General features: G+C 37.7%; 1 protein-coding gene across 1 annotated transcript in view; it reads left to right on the top strand.

Moving 5' to 3' along the window:
• Positions 1-2,747: 2,747 nt before the first annotated feature.
• The window catches only part of BMPR1B (bone morphogenetic protein receptor type 1B), a 448,576-nt gene continuing 429,055 nt past the window's right edge, over positions 2,748-22,268 (top strand). Inside the window, exon 1 of the mRNA XM_027544024.1 lies at positions 2,748-2,788. The gene's annotated coding sequence lies outside the window, so the exon portion shown is untranslated. The remainder of the gene's footprint in view (positions 2,789-22,268) is intronic.

Raw genomic sequence — 22,268 nt, 5'->3', positions numbered from 1 at the left:
TTTAATTCCTTGGTTTAAAAATCTTCATTGCTTCCACATCACCTGATAAGGAAAAATCTATTTCATTGGCTTATCTGACCAGGTCATTCCTGAACACTGAGATTCATCTCTTGTACCTTCTCCTGATAACTTGGGTAGCAGCACTGAGCTACCAAGCTGTGCCCTAAGTGTACTATGCTTTTTCATTCTGTTCCCTTTGCTTAGAATGCTTATTCTCTGTCTAGCTGCTTTTTGGTCTCTGAAGATCCTTCAGGGCCCTGATAAAATGTGGCTGTTCCCTGCAGTTTTTCCTGCCATTCCCAAGCAGAATAGTTCCTTTTCCTGTGTACCAGTAGATGTACATTCATATACTAATTACTGTATTTCTCTCAGAATATTCTAATTTAAAAAAATATGTATGTATGTATGTTGTCTCTTACAGATTTCAGGAAGGGACAGACAGAATTTAAAATCTGAGACACCAGTGCATGGCATACCATGGGTACTCAGTGAAAGTAGATTGTTGAATAGCTTATACCCCAGATTCCTCATCCCTGCCTATTGAAATGCTACCTTCCAAGGTGTACTTCAGTTTCCTTTACTGTCCTCTCTGATTCTCTCTCACCCAGAGTGCTTTTTAAAAATTTTTTAGATTTCTTCATTCCTCTGATTTGGAATTTTAAAAGTATGTTATTTAATCTGTCTTCCCTACCCAGAGATGCATATACTCTTTGAATTAGTGTGTTACGTCCAGTATACTGTTTGTTTGCAAGGATATTTGCTGAATAGATTTGAGTCCATTCTTAGCACAGTTTCTGAAAAGCTGTACCGTAACCCACACACTCTCTGCTCCAAAACTTCTTTAATGTGTCATTTATTTCACAGTAGTTTGTGAGGATTGAAACTCTTAAGAGGAAAAAATAGTCAAATCAAAGTTACCAGTAATTCACACAGTAGAGGGGATCGATTCAATCAGATTTATTTCCTCTTTAAACCTAGTTAATGTCAGAAGATGGAGATGATAGGAAATTTGAGGACACTGAGGAAGGTAATTTAGGAGCACAGAGAATTTGGTAAGGGTAAAATGTGTGGATTCTACCTTGGGATTCTGGGGAGAGTAAGATGATTACTTGTACTAAGGACTAGAATGTGGGTTGAGTAAGAGGGGTGAGGCGATGCCAATGACAAATGTTTTGGAAAATTTCTAGTGTTATACTCAGCAGAACTTTCCTCATTCAGTCTGGCACCAAGAACCAGAACGCAGGTTAATCCTGATAATATCATGGTCCAGATATGTATTGGGGGCAAATAGACTTCTGTGGGGACCTTAACATGTCTTTGGGGAAAATATGCCTACATTTTACAGGCTCATCAATACATGCCTGGATGATACATCCAGGATGTATCATGGATGTATCCTGGATGATACATCACCTGCTCTTGAGTGGGAGTTGCATAAAATGTATTTATATATAGTTGAAATTCTTATAAGTTCAAAGGATTGTATTTAATGTTTAGCATAAAATCATTTAATGGGAATAATTTAAGAAAAGGGAGGAGGTGAAAAGAAAATGGTAGGCTAAGAATTAGACAATAGAGACATATGAAAAAAGTTGGAAAACTACATCAGAGTGAAATGGTATTAAATGATTTGAATCACACCCTTGGTGCCTAGAGAAGGTTTATCAATATATATGGAAGATGGAAAAATTTTACAAAAGGAGGAAATTAATTCTGGAGGGTAAATAACTGAAAGACACTGGGAGGAAAAAAGTATTTGGAAGTTATTAGATGTCTCCCTGGAAAATACTGTGGACAAAATAGCTGATTTTAAAAAGTTAACTCTTATCCCCAAGGTTCCTGAAAGACTAGCTTAATTTATATTTACCTCCTTAGAAAATACTTCAACACTTAAAGATTTAGCAAGGAAATAACAAAGTAAAGAAGTTACATACTTTCCTGAAGTAAACATGCTGATTGTAAAATTTCATCAAATACAAATGGAAGATGTTTCCTTTTTTGTTTTTGACAATTTTAAAATAGGTGAAGAAAGGAAATATTTCTTTTCCCTAGGAGGCCCACCTGTTTCAGGGTTCCTACACTCCTCGTCCAAAACTGCAGGCATAATTTGCCGTGTAAGTGTACTTTTTACGAGGTGTTCTAAAGTTTTTATCAACTTCTCCAAAGTGTCAATGGCCTTGATGAGTTTCAGTCCACTGCGCTAGATCAGTTTCGGGAGCCCCTTCCAAGCTCTCAGTGTACAGTAATCCCACCTTTGTTCCTCAAACTTGTTTTTTTTTTTTTTTTTTTAAAAAACCCCTTCTTACACATGACCGAGAAAGCATCTGTGATTGAAGCCGAGGTGAGGCTCTGAGAAGCAGACCGAGCTGGGAAGTGCCCCGCCTCGATTCAGGGGATGCGGGGCAGTAGAAGGGCGGGAGGCAGCCGGCTCCCCAAGTCCGCTCGCCCTTCCAGACACAGGCGGCGGCGCTGGGGCAGCTCCAAGTGCGTCGAGAAGTGTAATCCCTCCGCTAAGTACTTGGCTCTCAGGCTCCAATCACTAGTGGGAGCTGGAGAGGGCAAGTGAAAAAAAAAAAAAAATTCCAGAGGCAGCAGAGGAGCTAGAGAGAGAGGAAAAAAAAAAAAAGTCCCGAGGCGGCGGCAGAGCGGCCACGGCGGCCAGAAGTTGACGGCGCGGCCGTGCGCGGGGCGCGGAGTGGGCGCGGGCCTGCGGGGCGCCGAGACGGGCGGGGACCCGGGACTGCGGGGCGGCGGCGCCGAGGACGCCAGTGCCGGGGCGCGGCGGCGGGTAAGGCGCGCGCGGGCAGAGGACCGGAGGGCGGGAGCCCAGCTCGCGTGCGGGGGGCCGTGGAGCCGAGCCGAGCCAAGCCGGCGCGATCAGGCGGGCTGAAGGCGGTGCGGGACGGGCCGCACCCGGGCGCAGGGCTGGGCGGGCTCGCCGATGAGCGGAGAGCTAGCCGCACGCCGTGGGGGCGGCGGCGGCCGCCCAGGGGGCTTTGTGCGCGGGCGGCTCTGCCGGGATGCCCGGCCCCAGTGCCTCAGTCCGGGGGCAGAGGCGGCTGCGGGTGGGACACGTGCTCGGGGTCGGGAAGGAGGGACGCACCGAGGCGGGGAGTCGGGACCTGTGCGCCCAGGGAGCGGAGGGATGGCGGGCGGGAGGGCAACCCTGGAGTCGGGGAGACCGGGGGAACCTAGCCGCCGCTGGAGGCGCCGAGCCCGCCGAGACTGGACTTGGGGGCCCCAGCTCCGTGTGGAGCCACCTGCCCCGGCTGCCTCCCGAGACAGCCTGCGGCGGGAGAAAGTGCGCAGTGGGCCGGTCCAGTCGCCTGGGACCTGGCGACACTGCCCCTGGGGCCCCTCTTCCTGTCTGTTGCTCTCTTACAAGTTCTCAATGTTTCTCTGCCTTCTTCCTTCCATTCTCCCTCTATTTCTTTCTTCCTCTCCCCACCCACACACTCTCTTTCCCCCTGTTTCTTTCTTGTCATCGTCTTTTCTGTTTCTCAGTGTGACCCTGCCTATCGCTTTATCTTCCACCCAGCCTCCCAGACTTTTGCCTCTCTCATTTAGAGGCTGACTTTCTGCCCCTTGTCTCACTCTCTCCTCTCCGCACCCATCCATCTACTCTCCCGTTTCTGTCAGGGCTCCGTATTTGTCAGTCCCTTGCGGTGTTCGGATTATTTGACACAGAGAAGATCCTCTGGAAGTTGTCTGGTGTGATGCCTTATTCCTTTTGAGCCGCACCTCTTCATCTGGGTCTTGGACCCTTCCAATTTGTTCTCCACGGAATGAGAACACTGGTTTCCTTGAGTTATTAGGAATTGTTCTTAGTTTCCTTCTCACCAAGGTGAGGTCAGTGACAGAGCAGACACAAAGGTGCCAGTGAAAGAAAACAGAAGAGAGCTGCTTACTGCCCCTGACATATAAAGAGAATGTATCAGATGTATCCACAGTGAAGCAGATCCACCTGAGAAAAGGCTCCTAGATTCTGGAGAGAAACACAAGAGGCTCCATCAGTAACGAGAGGAGTTAGCTAACAAGTATTTGAAAATAATTTGAAAGAGCGCTTAAGGAAATTTCTCCCTGTCCTAAACTGTTGCCAACTAATAACTGTTTTTCTTACATACTTTTTTTAGGATCCTAGTGACAGCTCTCCTAATTATTGTTTTGGGAAAATCATGGGAAATGTCCTGTGTCAACTGAGACATTTGTCTTTAAGAAAATATTCAGTCTTTGTACTCTTATACCTCTTTACACTCTAGTGATCAAGAAGAATTATTTCTAACTGCAAATAAAATAGAAAAGGATTTGTCAGTCCTTTTAAAACACGAGACATTCCAGAGATCAATAATTTCTTTGGAAAACTTTCACTACAAGGATGTTTTGAAGGATATTACATCTTAGTGAAATATGCAAGTTATTACACACTTAGATCATTGTACGATGCCAAAGAAGAAAAAAAAAAAAGATTGCATGCTATAAGCAAATCATAGCAGTGATGGTTTTTTAAAAATTTTTATGGGAAACATAGCTGGAAATTAATTGCTCTGATTTTCACTGTTTTCTTTAGTCATGCATAATGTACCTTTGTTTTTAGCAAAATATGGCCTAGGGCTACAAAACTTGATACAGTGTGTTATTTGTCCAATCTGAATTACCATTTAGAAAAACCACCTTTTCCTTTTGGTCACAAGATATGAGTTGATATGATCTCATTACTCATGTGCTGGGGTCTGTTGATGAATTTTAATGGCACTGACTTGTGATTTTAAATCAAAATGTTAGTTTTTGGTGAGTTAAAGTCTTGATTTATGTCATGTTAGTGAATCATCACTATTTATAGGGGCTTTGCCACCTTGTCTGCCAGGTGCTACACAGCGTTCAGCCTGGGCAGGGTTGTCTGAAATTGCCTGTTAGATCCGTGCTCCTGAGTGACGTGCTGCCTCTACTCATGGTGTGTTCATATATGCCCTTCAGAATGTTCTAGTTGTTAAAGATTTATCAAAAAGAAATTGACTTATTTTTTTCTTCATAAACTTTGAAAACTGTGTGAGATGGCCTGATAACTTATTTTTGTTACAGTAAATACTGATTGTATTATTTACGTAAAAGAATAAGGCAGTTTAAAATGTGATTTTTTTTGAGGGGGATACATAGAGTGCCCTTCAGTTTTCCTCAGCACTCATATTTATTTAAATCTAAAATCAGTTTTCATCTACTCCAACCTAGCACAGCCTTCCCTAATTTTTTTAAGCCACCTTATCTCTGCCTCTCTGAGATGGGATATTGTCCTTTTCTTAGCTTCTCTGGGTTTCAGATGGCCCAGCACAGTACCTGCCACATGACAGTCAAAAAATCCTTCGAGAATGATTTGTTCTCTTCCAATTTGTCTCTAACTTGTGATGCTTACATTTTGTAGATGGGGTAGCTCCAGGGAAATACTTTAGCATGGTATAATAGAGCATAGACTGAGGGTTGAGTCCTCAAGAGCATCTCACCACACGTTAATATTAACATTGAAGCAGACAAGCCCCAAAGAATTTGAAAACCATGCTCAGAACTAGACAGTGAAGTCACGTGGGCCATAGAACTGAGACCTTATATTCACTGTGCCACAGTTTTTTTTTTTTTTTTTTACTGGACTCATGCCGGGCTTTTTCCACTTGAAATGAGTATATCTGTCTGTTATTAGAAGCAAACAGTTACTTAAACTCTGAAGATTCTTTCTCAGGCAAACCAATAAGAGTCATGTCTGAAATGTATCAATTTGCAATAACTTACAATCATATTCTACATATGCATGGAGGTAATCGTTCAGAACATTGCCTAAGTGCTCTTAGGTGTTAAGCATTATTTTGGATGCTGTGTCAGCTTGTGCAGACTGATTATTTCTACCTGCAAAGATGATTTAAGCTCTTTGGACTTAAACTGTCTCCTCTGTAACTTCCAGTGTGTATGTTGAAGAGGGCCGAGGAGAAAAGAAAGGAAGTTTGGACCAGATTAAGGGCTCTTTTTGAAGTCTCTTCAGAGACCACCAGTTGAACTCCCAGAACAACTGCAGATTCATCTGTTTTACATATCAGACTTCTCTGTGAGCTTTTGTTTGAAAGAAGGCTAACACAGTTTTAAAAAAAATCTTGAAGACCGCTTCACTTGATGTTTTCCAATCTTCCTTCCAGTTCTTCAATTTAATGATCAAGATCATTTCTGGGTTTTAATTCTGGGTATCTGAAGGATGGTTGATAAAAGTGTTAAGAGTAGAAGGAGAAACTGCGTTTGCCTGAAGGATACTAATTTCAGGTTTCCATATGCCAAATGTGATGTGATGGCAGAAATTGAAGTAGAAGTGTTGCAGTATATAGAGGCAGGCCAGAATTCAGGGAGAGGAAGGGGCCAGAGCTAGACATAGAGATTTAAAAGTCATTCACACTGAATTAATAATTAAAACTAAGGAAAATGGAAACTTTTTAGGGGTAGTCTGGAGAGAAAAATGAAGATTTGGAGTGGAAAAGAGGGACATTGTATATTACTTCTGATTATTTTTAAAGTTCATCTTTAGTATTAAAAACGACCTTTGCTGTCCACCTGAAACTATCACAACATTGTTAATTGGCTATACTCCAATATAAAATAAAAATTAAAAAGTAATTCATGGTTTACATCCAGCAATAATCTGTTTTCATGAATTTTAGAACATCCACATACATGCTAATCATCTTAATTACATTCATTTTTACTTAAATGTTTGTGCCTGGCATTACTGTATACTTCGGGACATTGCAGCCAAGAGAGACATAAGACCCTTGCTGTCATTGAACTCTCATTGTAGAGAGTGAAAACAGTGAATTATAAACAAGCACATAAGATAATTTTCAGTGGTATAAATTGCCATTATGAAAATAAGGCAGGGTGATATGATAGTTCAGTGACTGGGGCTGCTTGGTGTGAGGTGGTCAAGGAAGGCCTCTTTAAGGATGTTTCCAAACAGGAAAGAGCCAGCCCAGTGAAGATCTGGGAGAACTTCTGTCAGTGAACTTCTGGGAATCATAAGGCTTTCACTATAGCAGCAGCAGGCTGGGCACCCTGGCAGTCAGGGGAAATGGTAGAAATGAGGTCAGAGAGATTGCCAGGGTGGTGTTAAAAAGTATGCATTTTATTCAAAGTACATTTTATTGACCTACCCAGGAGGATTTTAAACAGAATTGAATGAATGTGACTGTAGTGTGAGCAAGCATGTCTGAAGATGATGCAGAAAGCTGTGAGAAAGATCTGGCTGAGTTTGGTGGTTTGGCCAAGGGTGGAACCCTGAGAGATTGATCCGACATTGTTCTTATCACTGAGTAAGAGTCGCTGGGTTGAATCATGAGTCATAATGTGTGGCCTCCATCCACTCATCACTCTCCTGCCCCCACCATTGGTCTATACTGCAGCAGTCCACTGGTTCAGTAGTTGCTTTTGCTTTGAAATTGCAGACCTTAGTACCTCACAGTTCCCACATGTCACCTCTTTGAAAAATGTTAGTTGCTCAGTCATGTCTGACTCTGAGACCCCATTGACTGTAGATCCCCAGGCTTCTCTGCCCATGAGATTCTCCAGGTAAGAATACTGGAGTGGTTTGCCATTCCCTTCTCCAGGAGATCTTCCCAACCCAGGGATTGAACCCAGGTCTCCTGCATTACATACAGTTTCTTTACCATCTGAGCCACCAGGGAAACTTCATGTCACCTCAAGACCTTCAAATATGTCCTGGGCTGGAAGCAAGCTTCTTGACTCCAAGGCTGCAGAATGCATTGGGAAGTGTTGTGGCGGGGTTCTTTCAGACTCAGAGTGAGCCTTGGACTTCCTGGGGATGCTCAGCTAACCTCTCTTCACTTCAGTATACATCAAGTTTGTGTTCCGGTTACAAACGAAAGGAAGCAAGTTGGAATTTCTCTGATCATGTTAGTGTGTCATATTTTTCTGCCCCTCAGCTTTGAAAACTTTGTCTGCTTCTTGAAAGACTTCACTGTGAAGTCCACATTTTAGATTTAGGTCTCATCTGTCATACCCCAGCCTTTGCAAAGAGCATACAGTAAACATTCAGTAAATACGTGTGGAATGCCGTTGGATGCAATCTACTAGAGACCCCTAGTTTTGATTCCTCTGACTTTATTTTTTCTGTCTTTCAACAAGTATATGGCTGCATGTGCCTTCAGCTTACAAGGTAATAAGTAGCAAGTTTGGAAATGATTTTTCTGCAGTTTGCATTTACTTACTGGCTGAAGGAAAAGAGATACAATCCAATATATCTCTCTATAAGATTTCTTGCCTGGCTGTCTTAAGATAAACATTTTAGTCATTTTTATAGCAGTTAGATAGATACGGGTTTAAACAAGTACAGACACATCTGTCATTCGTTAATTTGTTGATTTATGAATCTGAGGTGATTCCAAGGAGGTCTGTAATGATGGTGCCTTTGTCTAAATTAATCTCTTGATAGAGATCAGTGAGTTTTATCTAACTAAAAGAGTTTACAACCATCTGTAAAAGATATTAAATTATCATCAGTATCTTTTCTGGAAACAAGCTACTTACTGTTCTGCTGTTGTCCAATAAGCATTTAGCCACACTGGTACACATAATGGGGGATTATCCCTAAATCCTTTTGTTAACAAGTGTGTTCTGCTCAGATGGGCTTACAGGCAAGTTGGTTGGTTGTATCTAGCAATTCCACTTCACTGTTTCTTTAGATTCTTTTCAGTTAAGCTGTCTCTTCTGTATCTGAATGTCCTCTCTTCCTGTCTAACTTCATTTTGCTAAAACCTCTTGCATTATAGCCACTGGCTTCTGTGTGAAGTGCCTTCTGTCTGCCTCTCCAGGTCTGCTATCAACCCTTTTACTTTATGTCCTCTGTCCAGGATAATACCTGGCTGAACTGTGTTGATTTCCAGATGGCTTATGTCGCTGGGGACCTCCGGAGAAAGATTAGAGGGACAAGGGTAGAGAAACGGGTATTGATTCTTTGGTGTGCTCCAAGTTGATGGATCAGCCTGGGCTGCCTGTGTCTCTGCTCAGAATGTCACTTCTGCTTTCAGCTAGTCTTCTCTGTGTCAGTTTCTTTCTCAGGACTCCAATAATCTCTGGAGTTAGCTCCTCTGTTTTTATGCCCCTGATTTATTGCACTATCCTTCAGGTTCTTTTACACTGCACCTATACCTTATTAAATTGTTTGCAAATAAATCCTCTTCAATTTTTCAGAAATTTGTAATGATTAAGGTCCTGTTTTCTGTTGATTAGCTTCTGAAAAGCTGCCTCCTTTTCGGAGCCTTCTTCAATTGATAAGAGCAGTCAACTCCCTTACCTTGTTGGACACCCACTTTCCACCAAATTTACTTTTCTATCCATGCAACAGTGACACGGAAAACTTACACTGTTCTTATATAAATACTTTTTTCTCAACCAGTTTATTGGTTGCAATTCTTTGCTTTATAGTCTGTAAATTTTCACATATGTGCTTTGGTTTCACTCACTCTTTTATTCATTTATTAACATGGTACATACTTACAGAGTTGCTACTTAGAACTTAGAACAATGCACTGTACTCAGCGTAGGTACAAAAAGGCAGATGTTTGTCCTTACTTGGATTGAAGACTGGGGAGGAGACAAGAAGTAAAAAACTCAACATTATATTTACCAATCAAGTTTGTGATTTATTCAGTGACCACAGAGAGCAAAAACAGTCTAACCAAATTTCTCTTGTTTAGCAATTCTTGAAATTTTTAGGTCAAACACCATGGCAAGTTATTTCTATCTCATCACGTATTCAGTGAGAAATTGGAGTTCGAAGCACTATGAGTTTATCCAACTAATTCAGATACACAGTTTACATATACTAGTGTATTTTAGTTGATTGCGTTGTTTTCATGATATGTTCCGATGGAACAGAGGTTTTTGGGATGTCAGGTTGTATAGCTCAAGAAGGGTCACGTGGGTGGCAGCCTAGCCTACTGCTGAACTGTGAGGGCTCTGGAGTTTGACTGCCTTTTTCTGTCACTTAATAGATGTGTGGCCTTTAACAAGTTGCTGAACCTTCTGTGTTTCAGCTTCATTATCTGTAAGATGGAAATGGCAATAATAATGATTATGTCCTCGGTTTGAGGATTAGAATAGTGAATATTTGTAAAGTGTTTAGAACAATGTCAGGTACATAATAAACACCACAGAGGCATTCAATAAGTAAATGAATGATCAGAGAAGTCTGGGAGTTGCTGATATGTTTAAACTGAAGCCTTGTGTGAGCCTTAATTATGCTAATGTGCATTGTGACCATCCCCACAAGGGGTGTTTTGACCTTGGGGCTTATATTTATCCCAGCATATATCATTGGACAAATGTTCCTCAGAACAAACTTTTGGAAAAATTGATACAAATAATTGGCTAAATATTTCACCAATCTGTTGTCTCCTGAGAGATGGGACTTGTTCCTCTACCTGTCACACTTGTTAAAAGAGTGGGAATCCAGTTCTTGTTCCCCTTCCTTTCCCCCTTTTTCTTTTTAAAGGTAAAATGAATGATTTTCTTCATTACCAAGAGAAAGACTTTCTGCCTGTATAGATGTAAGTATACTCAGGGCCTCTGGGGCTCACAGAGCCAAGGTTTACAGTCTTCTAAAAATCTACTAATTGTTTTATTTTTCTAATAAAGAATGCATATTCCTTGAAGTGAACTTGGGAAGTACAGAGAATTCTAACAGTTAAAACCACTCTTTTCTACCACACAGATAGCTTATTAACTTTTGGGGTCTCTTTCTTTTTTTTTTTTTTTTTAATATAATTAAGAGTATAGTATAATATGGTTTTGTGTCTTGCCTTTTTTTTTTTTTCACTTTACTTTATATATTATTCTCAATCCCAGACGTGTAATGACTTCTGGCCTTCAGATGATTGGTAATCTACATTTCAAAAGAGCTTCCTTCCTTACCTCCCCAGTTTGTGGCCAGAGACAATATGAAAATAAAATGGTGTATCTAGAACGAGTTTCTCATTTTAAGTATTCTCGGAAATTGGAACCACCTGGTAAGCAGCTGGCAGTTCTGTTTAAGAGACCTGGAGTAGGTGACCTCAGGTTGCTTCATTTATGAGTCATTCCAGTGTTCTAGCCGGCAGCCAGATGGACACACCAGAACCCATGACCAGGCTGCTTTGGAGGCAGTACTTAGTCATCCTGAGTGCCTGAGTGAACTTATATAATGTTGAGATTAACTGGGAAAAGTTATACAGGGAAACCTGAATTATTCCAGGATAAATGTAACCGTTACTCAATTTTTAAATGATACTTTCTTCCTTCCATTGCATGTTTGAGTTGTAGGATTCTAATAATATACTAATGTGTGGTTCTCTGTTTTATCTTGTCTTGTAATTTTATATTTTAAGTGAGAAACAATGTTGCATCTGTATGTCAGTACATAATGTAAAGATGTAAAAAATACTAAATGTTGTAAGTTTTACTCTATGTACTTTATTAAGTGAGGGATGCTGTTGTGGTTAAAATATGTCTGTTCAGTAAGTCCTTTCCCATTCAAAATATTTCAACAGTTTTGAATCTTTATCTCAAGATTAACTCAATCATGCTTTAAAACACTTATCTTTAACATCTGTAGCAAATGAAAATGTTTAAATTCTTTCTGAAGAAGAAAACCATGCTATACTGTTTAATTGAATTAAATTAGCTTTTCATGGAAATTTACCTAGGAGCTGTTTCTGGAACCAATTTGGAAAATGATCTTTGTGTTCTGTGGCATTTATGTTTGATTATGTTTTTTTTAGTAATTCTCAGTGGATGTGATTCACTCCTTGCTTCAGTCGTCAAACTCTCCCAATTTTTGTAGGCAAATTAGGCATTTCCTACTCCATAATTATGCATATTTATGGAATAATGTATGGTTGCTTGTTAAGTAAAGACAATATAAGCAATTCCTAATCATATAACTTAAAATTATCTAAATTTTTAAATCATTTTTAGCATTCCATAGACTATGTTAAAGCTGAGATAAAGTCATATATAAATTAACTTCTTCCAAAAATGTCTTCCAGTTTGTTTTGACACCTTTTACTAAGAAAAACAGGTGTTATTGTTTCTAAAAATAGCAGAAAATCTAAAACTTCTTGTAAATACATTGCCTTGAAACAGTCTGTACTTTAAGCACATCAAAGATGTGCCTACATTTTCTGTACTGCATTTTCTGCATTCTCTTAGATTGTTATTTCACAGAGTCATGAAGAATTTGAAAATTGCTCAGAAAAACTGAAGTTTCAGATTCTTCTAACTGAAAAATTTATCCTTCGGCATCAAGAGCACGGCGGTGTGTTTTATATGCTTGAACCAGGGCTATGACATAATACCTTTATTTCTTGAATACTTCCTACTTAGGAGTTTAAAGATATTTAAAGCATATTTAACTTTAAAAAACAAAACAAAAACAATAGCAAAAAACCTTTGCCAGTATCTACAATGATCTGTGTGTTGGAATCGCAGCTCGTTGTCTCCTCAGGTCTGTGAATACACGCACGCTCATTTCTGTTCTCTCCTACTCTCCACTGTCCCAGTCGTGCCTCCCCCCTTTACTTTTTCTCAGTTTTGCACTTGATTTGGAAATACTGTTTCCTCTACTTTTCCTGAGCCAGAGGGGATTAAAACATTCTCATTTCTATGATCCTTAATCTCCATTAGAGTATTTTCACGACCCTTTCTGACTTTTCCATCCTCTGATTGGAGTTTTGACTGAGTTAGTATAATTGGAATGATGACTTGGTATTCTGTAGACATAATCTTAAAATACTATAATAATGTTATGGAAATGATAGTAATAGCGAGATGAATTTTTATTTTATGAAATTACTTATTATATAATTTCACTCATACTATTTTTATGAAATGTCCATGCTTGAAACATTTAAAGAAATGGATTCTAGTGGCTAAAGTTAAAAATGGCCCAAACATATGAAATGTATTGCTAGATATGGCTTGAATCTACAGTTTTCATTCGTTTATGCATTTCTTTGATATAATGCACTTATAGATGTTTGTATAGGTTTTTATCAGATACTATCTAGCTCCTCTTTTATTTGAGATTTTATGTATTTATAATTGTGGTTTGAAAGGTGTTATTAAGCATTCTTAGATGTTTTTCTAATAACTTACTAGCATGCAGCTGACTTACCATGAGACCATAGATTCCTTTTTTGGCTCATTTCTCCTAACCCTGGAAGGTATAATGCAGTTTAACAATAATATTTTACATCTTCAGTTTGTGAATAATGTCTTTTTTACAAATGGAATTGTTAAATATTTATGCAGTATGGATAAACTTCATGCCATATGTGTCAGAGATAACCTGAGTCTTACTCTAAGGGGAAAGATGTTTAAAATCATGGATGATACACTATCAAAAAATAAACGCAGAACATAAACAGATGTAACATGGGAAAGACAGGGTGAAAAGTCGATGAGCACGTTGATGAGGTGCCACGGTGAGTCAGTCTATTATTCTGTCTTTAGGCGATGCCACTGGGGACTGTGTTAGGGAAGGTGTGACTGGTGTTCCATGATTTCACTTTTAAAATTTTGTATTATATCGGATATCTTAGTTTTCCTCGAGACACACCATTGCTCTCTTTTTGGAACTTATGAGAATTCTTCAGTGTAACTTCTTGACTTTATATTTGTATTCTAGTTGAATTGACAGCTGCAGTTCTTTAGCTCTGTATGTCTTGTCCGTACTTTCCTTTGTTACACAGAGCCTGTTGAGTTTTGACATGTTCAGTGTTTCCTTATAACCATCACCTGTCCAGACTGAAAGAATGCTCATCTATCTTGTTTTTCTTCACAGGTCTGTCCTGTGGTCCACTCAATCATTTATTTTTATTCACTTGGATTTTCCTCAGTTTCTAGATCTTTATTTCCCCTTCTTTCTTGGTAAAATTAGAATTATAATTTTTCATCCTTCAGTAGGTGGTGGAATGTTAGACTAGATCTGTGTGTAGTGTTTTAAGTAAAAATGAACTGTGGTTTTAAATTGGAGGGAAAAGCATGTTTTTTGTTCTTGAGTGATGTCAGTCCCATTGTTAGCTTTGTTGGCTGTGGGAACGCAGTAACACAGTGACTTCTGTGCTCCTATTTATGATATCTAAGGCCCATTTATCCTAAGAAGTACAGTCTCTCTGCTTCCCCCTTTACATGTCTAACCCTATAGTTTTCCACTTTAAGTCTTATTTGATGTCTTCCTCCTAGTAACTCATAAAGTTTCAGAAACCTTGTAGGTTATCCCACTGACTTGGCATCTCACATACTGGAAAAACTTAGTATCTTTTGAAATCCTGGAAAATTTTTTATCTACATTTCCTCTTCTACATCATTTAAAAAGATGTTGAATAAGACCACTTCTAGCACCTTCCCTATTTTTAGTTTTCTTGCCAAAATAATGTCTTTTTTTTCTTTTTTACGGTCGTCTTTGTTTCTCCAGTTAAAAGTTCATCTAATCCTATGATGACTCAGTTCTAATAACTTTTGTGGTAGTACCTTGTCAAGGGCTTTAAAAAAAAATAGGGTGGATTATATTCACTGGTTTCTCCCTTGAGGCTCCATACAGCTTTTAGTATTCCAAGACATGATTAGCCCTAAAAAAGTCAAAGCTAGCCCCCACCCCCTTACCATTGTTTGCTAAACTCCTTGGTGACCTTATGCTTTAGCATATATTGACCTCATAAATTTGCCAAATTGCCAAGGAATAATTATAACATTATATTGGGAGAATTTGAAGGGCTGAGGATAAAGGAGATGAAATTTTAGCATTAATGTGGATGGCTGAAATACAGTTATATATAAGCAGGCAAAAGATAGAGGTTACTATGTTTGAGTTTTTCCTATGTTCCAGAAAGTGAGCTAATAAATAGGCTCATCACGGTTGAGATCGTGATTGCCAGCTCCATTTTTCAGATGAAGGAACTTAAGACATAGTGAGGTTCGGCAGTTGTTAGTGGGGGATTCTAATATAGGGCTGTTTGATTTTAAATCTGTACTTGAATATTGGAGGGCTCTTAGAGCCAGACATGTGTTAGTTATTGATGGTACAGAGATGAGCAGAGATAAGCCCATGTGGTCCAAGAGCTTCGAAAGACTCTTGGAAGAAGGAAGAGACTTGTACACAGTTGTAAGAGAGAAAATTGCATGTGGAAGATGTTGTGAGCAAACTTACCACATTTTTACTTAAACTGACTTCCATTTGATCCACATTTTTCTGTGTTGTGCTTTTTTTTTTTTGTGAGGGAGGGGGAGAGGGACATGAAGTTATTAACATGGGTTAAATGTAGTGACATGTTTTAGTGGATTTGGGAAACCAAATAGCTCAGGCAGTTTGCTAAGAATATACAGATGCAAATGATGAAAATTATTTAAAATTAGTTTATCTGAAATGACATTAATAAACTTAAATTATTTTGAAAGAACCACCATAATATAAACCTAATAATAAACATTGGATTTGGGGGCTTGGCAAAAATCTGCTTATTTGGAGGGACCAGAAAGTTTCCACTAAAAATACAATAAAAACCTTTGAGTAGAGTTTGATCTTGAAATCACTTTTTCTAACATTGAAATGGACTCTAGATCATCTATAATAGGGATATCACATATATTTTGTCTCTATTTTTATTAGACTGTGTTGGAATGAAAATGAAATTAATACAGTGGCTTTCAAAGAATCATAAAACCTCTTCTTTAAGTGTAATACCTTTATTTTTTGCATGTTTAAATGAAAGGGGTCTGTTGGCTGTGGCCATAGAGCTTAGCTGAGGTAGAGTTGTTAAAGAAATCTTTAGTTTCCAAAATAATTAGTTGAAAAATATTTTACATGGAGCAGAAGTGCTGTGGGGAAAGCAAAGTTTAAAATGGATTTAGGCATTAAAAGTGAAATGGTAAATTTAAAAGTTAATATTATAAATATTACGTATAAGTTAAATCCTCACATTTTTGCTAGTCTGGTAATCACCATTTGATTTTCCAAAGGCATGTATAGGCCACAAAAACATTAAGTTATAGTATAATTTGTAACAAAGAGAAAGCTTCCTTAGTGACTCTTTATATTCCAAAATATAATTTTTCCATTATGGAAAATTATATCTATGTTGAACATAAATAATCAGATATTTGCTTCACTAATGATCCAGATTATTTTAAAATCATGTTACTGGATTTAACGATGCGACCTCTGTTCTGTGACCTTGTGTATTCTGGAGGCTTGTTATGCATGTCAAGGGTATTTCCTTTTATTTGTTTTAATTTTACCTGCCACTGAAATCATTGAATAACCCTTCATAATTTTATTATGAAACCATATAATAAGGAAGGACTAGTTGATTATTTTTTACTTTAACTTTCATAATCTCATATAGTTCAGATCTTCTTTGTGTTCTCATTTCTCAGGTCAGATAATTCATATTTTGCAGTGTTTCATCACAGTAATGGATGAGATAGGGTAATATGTTTCAATACATTTATTATCATTTTAGCATTTTAATTCTGTTCTCTCTTTCAAGGGGAGAGAAGCAAGTAGTTTGTTGAAAATAGCACACAATTGGGAGACAGGAAAGGCCATAATTAGTTTTGTAACCTGAGACTGATAAGTTAAATAAAAGATTGGCCAAGCTCTCTAAGGTCTTTCTGGCTTGAAATGCTATGATTCTATAACTCAGATGGGCAAATCGTATTATGGTTAATAATTACACTGTGACATTAGGTTTCTTAAGAGCAAGACACTGTAACTAATACATCTTTGTGTCTTTTTTTTTTTCTTTAGGTAGTTTTTTAAATTTCTGAGACAAAACAGTGTTCACAAAAGTTCTTTCCAAACCTACTCACCTTTGGTATTTTAAATTCTTCAAATGAGAGACTGATACTTATAAATCATACAATTATACTGTGTACCATTTTATATACTTTTATAAATAAACCCTTGGAAAGTGAAAGTGAAGTCACTCAGTCATGTCCAACCCTCTGCGACCCCATGGACTGTAGCCCACCTCCTCGGTCCATGGGATTTTCCCCGCATGAATACTGGAGTGGGTTGCCATTTCCTTCTCCAGGGGATCTTCCTGGCCCAGGAATTGACTCTGGGTCTCCTGCATTGCAGGCAGACACTTTACTGTCTGAGCCACTAGGGAAGCCCAAATAATTTTTGTTAATAGGAAGTTACTCTGCAATCAGTACTGTTGTAATACATTCTTTGAATTATTTTCTAAGAACTTTGAAGCAATAGTTGAAAATAGTTTTGTTCAGAAATCAGATTCAGTTTAAAAGTTGACTGTGTTGGATTATGGGCTTTCCAGGTAGAGCTGTGATAAAGAATCCACCTGCCAATGCAGGAGACACAGGTTCCCATCTCTGGGTCAGGAGGATCCTCTGGAGTAGGAAATGGCAACCCACTTCAATATTCTTGTCTGGAAAATTTCATGAACAGAGGAACCTGGTGGGCTACAGTCCATGGGGTAGCAAAGAGTTGGACACAACTTGAGCAATTAATTGGGCACACATGCTCATACTGGATCATAGTGGGTAATTTTACTAGAGATAAAATATGCAGAGAGAATAGCATTGAAACATGTATATTACCATATGTGGACTAGATCACTAGTCCAAGTTCAATGCATGAAACAGGGCACTCAAGGCCCGTGCACTGGGACAACCCTGGGGGATGGGATCAGGAGGGAGGTGGGAGGGGGATTCAGGATGGGGGACACATTTACACCCATGGCTGATTCATGTCAGTGTATGGCAAAAACCACCACAATATTGTAAAGTAATTAGCCTCCAATTAAAATAAATTAAAAAAGAAGAAATATGCAGGACATCCCAGCAATATGATGAATTTGATTTGATGATTATAACTTTTCACCGATAAAAGATTGTTTCCCTGTGCCTTTTAGCTAATTTTGTTTTTTAAAGGCTGCATACTAAGTAATCTCTTTTAGAGCCCTTTTAAATATAAAAACAGGACTGAACTAGGTTTAAGATGTTGTGCAGATAACCTGGTTCTCCCTGTGAGAAGTTAATCCCCGTACTATTCTTTCTAAAATATTCTTTCCTTATATTGTTCCAGGATTGACTTAATATTCAGATGCCTTTAAATGTCTAGGCAACTTGATACATTCTTATTATTTTCAAGTTGATTAGTAATTTCCTTTTAAGAACTATAGTTTCATACAACAGTCATTTGTTATTTTTATATGTTTCAAGGTTTCAGTGATATATTCTAGATTATCCATAACAAGTTTTTAATCCCAGCCCACTTCTGTGCAATCTGTGTAGTATGTCTGTATGTGTTGAAAGAGTCTATGCTAAATAAAGGTATACTTACCAAATAAAGTAAAATAGGTTGAGAAAATTATGCTTACCCAGTAAAATAAGTAAAATAAGATAGAGGACGAGATGGTTGGATGGCCTCACTGACTCAATGGACATGAGTTTGAGCAAGCTCTGGGAGATGGTGAAGGACAGGGAAGCCTGGTGTGCTGCAGTCCATGGGGTTGAAAAGAGTTGAACAGGACTGAGTGACTGAACAAAGTAAAATAAAATTGAGGAAACAAATAATCACAGCCCCCACAGTTCATCCTGGAGCATTTGCTGTTGATATAAAGCAGGAAGCCTCCACTGAAAACTGTAGAGTTGTCTGTTTTACATGAATTGTTTGCTCTTAAGAGATTAAGGGAAATAAGGAAAAAGTTGAAGTTCTTAAGTAATGCTGAAAATGTTTTGTCCATAGTGAATGCATTAGAATTCATGAAGCTAAAATTCCTGAATCAAAAATGAGAAAGTGTGAAGCAGAATAAGGGAAATTCTCTTTATGTGGACTCTTTCTTGGAAGTTGGAGTGAAAATAAAAAATAGTAAAAAAAAAAAAAATTATAGCTAACATATATCACTTTACATATGAATTTCTCACACTGATGCTGTTCTAGCATTTTTCCCTTTGGCAAACAGCCTCATTTTCAGAAGAGTCTATTAATACCATCCCCCTGGACTCGTGTGTGTATATTAATGCATAGAATTAATGTATTCTATGAATACATACCCCCTGGAAGTAACTTTTCTTTCATTACTTTGTACCCTCTTCCATTCTAAATATTCTGCACTGCATCAATTAGTAATTACTAGTTTCCTGGATTGTTAGTGTAATTAGCATCCTCACCAAAAGCTGCCTTGTTTCTCTATTTTCCTCGTGTTTCACAATATGGAATATAGCACACAAAAGATGCTAGGTCAGTGTTGATTGATTGATTGCCTTCCTTACTTTAGTTCTTTATTTCCATGTAGTTATGGAAATTTTCCCTTTGAGAATATGTGAGGATCCTTAGGGTTTTTAAAAATTTACCATTTGTTTAATTTATAAATACATTCTAGGACATGAAATGGGAAAAAAATTCTCTTCTGTATTTTGACTAAAACCAACATAGATGCTCTGCAGTGGACTCTGCAGTCAGATACCCAGGTTTGTATTCTGGCTGTTCCATTCAGTGCACTCATCTGTAAAATGGGGATAGTAGGAGTAGGACTCCGTAGGGATGCTGTGGTAATTAAATGAAGTACCCAGAACTCTGCCTGCTGCTGCTGCTGCTGCTGCTGCTAAGTCACTTCAGTTGTGTCGACTCTGTGTGACCCCATAGACATCAGCCCACCAGGCTCTCCTTCCCCTGGGATTCTCCAGGCAAGAACACTGGAGTGGGTTGCCATTTCCTTCTGCCTGGCATACAATAATTGTTCAATGAATGTTCACTCTTGTCCTTTGTTTTAGATGTCTTTACGTGGCAGACACTCAGCCTACTTTGGGAGGTACCTATATGAGACTGTTCTATGAAAATGGAATGAAGAATATTTACAGAATTAATAGATCAATTTTTAATTAAAATATTTATTTTGCTGCAGCACAACATGTGGGATCTTAGTTCCCTGAGCAGGGTTGGAACCTGTGCCCCATGCAGTGGAAGCACAGTCTTAACCACTGGACCACCAGGGAGGATCCTAATTGGTCAATTTTAATGAGAAATGATTTTCTTACAAAATGTTTCCAAATGCAAAACTTTAAGTCACAGATACTCATTAAAATAAGTGCATAGTTAGAAACAAGAAGCTCTTAGAAACAGTTATTTCCTTCCCTTTTTATTCAATTTGGGATACTTACATCTCTATTTCTAATACTTCTAAAAAAGAAAAAGTCTGTATAATGAAATAAGAGGATAAATTGTATCCATTTATTAATTTGAATGACATTTTCCCTTGGATGAATTATGAAAAGTCTGGTTAAGTTTAGCACTAATGGAGCTTGAAGAGATGTCAGTATTAAGCAAGTGTTCAGTTGCATGACCTGATCAGTTTACACTATTGCAGAACCTTAATTAAAGTTTTATTAAACTGTGTAAACTATGATCCAGTTTGGATTTGAAAGTAGATAGACATCTGTTTCAAATATTATTACCACAGTTAGAAATTAATAGCTGTTTTCTGAAAGTCTCAAAGTTGCCCTTTTGAAACTGTTATTTCTGTCTCCCCACCATTCTCTGTACTAAAATATTTTTTTGAGATATTAAGGTTATTTTAAAAATCACATTCATAATCTATAATATCTATACAACAGAAAAGCAGAGCAATGTTTGGAAATACTTTACTGAACTAAAAAACAAGACTTCTCTGTTTTATGTTAAAAGCAAATTTCTGTAGTGATGCATCAGAGGCATTGAAGCCAACTCTTCGATTGGGGACCTTTTGTACCTTCTCCCCCCCCCGTCTTTCTGTTTTTTCTTTATGAAATGAAGGCTAATTCTAGTTAAATTTGGTGTCAGTTTGCTCATTGACAGTAAACAAAAGTGCCCAATTTTTTTTCTTTGCCTCAATTACATTAGAAAATTCTTCAGCAAATGTACTTCTTCAGTTGGTTGTGTATACGTTTATCCTTTGTTCTGGAAAGGAGTCTTGATATCATTTCATTCAGAGTATTTAATGCTATCTAGATAAAAAACATCAGAATTTAAATTTTCTTTTAAACCTTGCTCACCTATCTCACAGTTAAGAATTCATTCATTTACTATGTTGCTGTGTCTTGGTTCTGTAAGAACTTATTATTAAATCAATGTGTGTTTGATAGAAACTTTTTAAAACATAGGAAGAAGTCAAAAGGAAAATTTCTCTACTTGAAGTCTGTTAATTGTTTTCATTTTGATATTTTTATATCTCTCTTTATCATATAATTTTTAGATTTTAAAGAAGGGATATTAACATTTTAATTTTATATTTTATTTTGCTTAAAATTATGAATATTTTCTTTATGCTTCTAAATATTTTAATGACTAGAAAATACTAGTATTCCTTTTTAATATTTTCCCATTTTTTATTATAAATAATACTGCAGTGAGCATCTTTATGAATAGATCTTTGAATATTTTTATAAAGGCCTTTATATATAACACCAAATTTCTTTCCAGTCAAGTCATTCTAATTTATAATCCTACCTGCAGGGTATCTATTTAATTTTACTCATATTCTTAGTAAGTACTTCGGTTGTATCCATTAACTTTCTCTAAGGATCAGAAAAAGACAAAATGTAAAAAACCCAAACAGTAGTTTTGAATAAACAGGAACATGCTTCACATTATTTGTATTAAAAAAAAAAAAACAGGAATTTTTACTTCTTATGAATACTGACCATTACTCTTGATATATAATTTCATAAAATGTATACTACTACTACTACTACTAAGTCGCTTCAGTCGTGTCCGACTCTGTGCGACCCCATGAACGGCAGCCCACCAGGCTCCCCCATCCCTGGGATTCTCCAGGCAGGAATACTGGAGATAAAATGTATAAATAAATACAAATTAAAATGCCAGTCTTTTTTTTTATTATGGTTCTTTGTAACAATATAAATGATTTAAGGAAAAAGCAATTAAATTACATAATCCTTAAAGTCAAAGGCAGAAATGATGGTAGGAAAAATATCTCATGCAAATTATTTGATATGTAAAATAACATTTAAGGTGGTTTTGTGCCTTGTGAAAATACCCTTGTGTTGGAGCAGAGCTATAGAAACTAAGTTGTCTGATTCCTGTAGTTTTTTGATATACGTTTTAAAAGGAAACATTTCTTCCGTATTTAAAAGTATATATTTTAAGGAATGACAGAGTGAATGTATTTATATCTGCTAGTCATTTATGAAGCAAAGTAATACCAGTACCGTTTAAACCTCCTGTG

The sequence above is a fragment of the Bos indicus x Bos taurus genome, chromosome 6, assembly GCF_003369695.1.
Source record: "Bos indicus x Bos taurus breed Angus x Brahman F1 hybrid chromosome 6, Bos_hybrid_MaternalHap_v2.0, whole genome shotgun sequence".
Lineage (NCBI taxonomy): Eukaryota > Metazoa > Chordata > Mammalia > Artiodactyla > Bovidae > Bos > Bos indicus x Bos taurus.
This window is presented reverse-complemented; position numbering and strand designations above follow the sequence as displayed.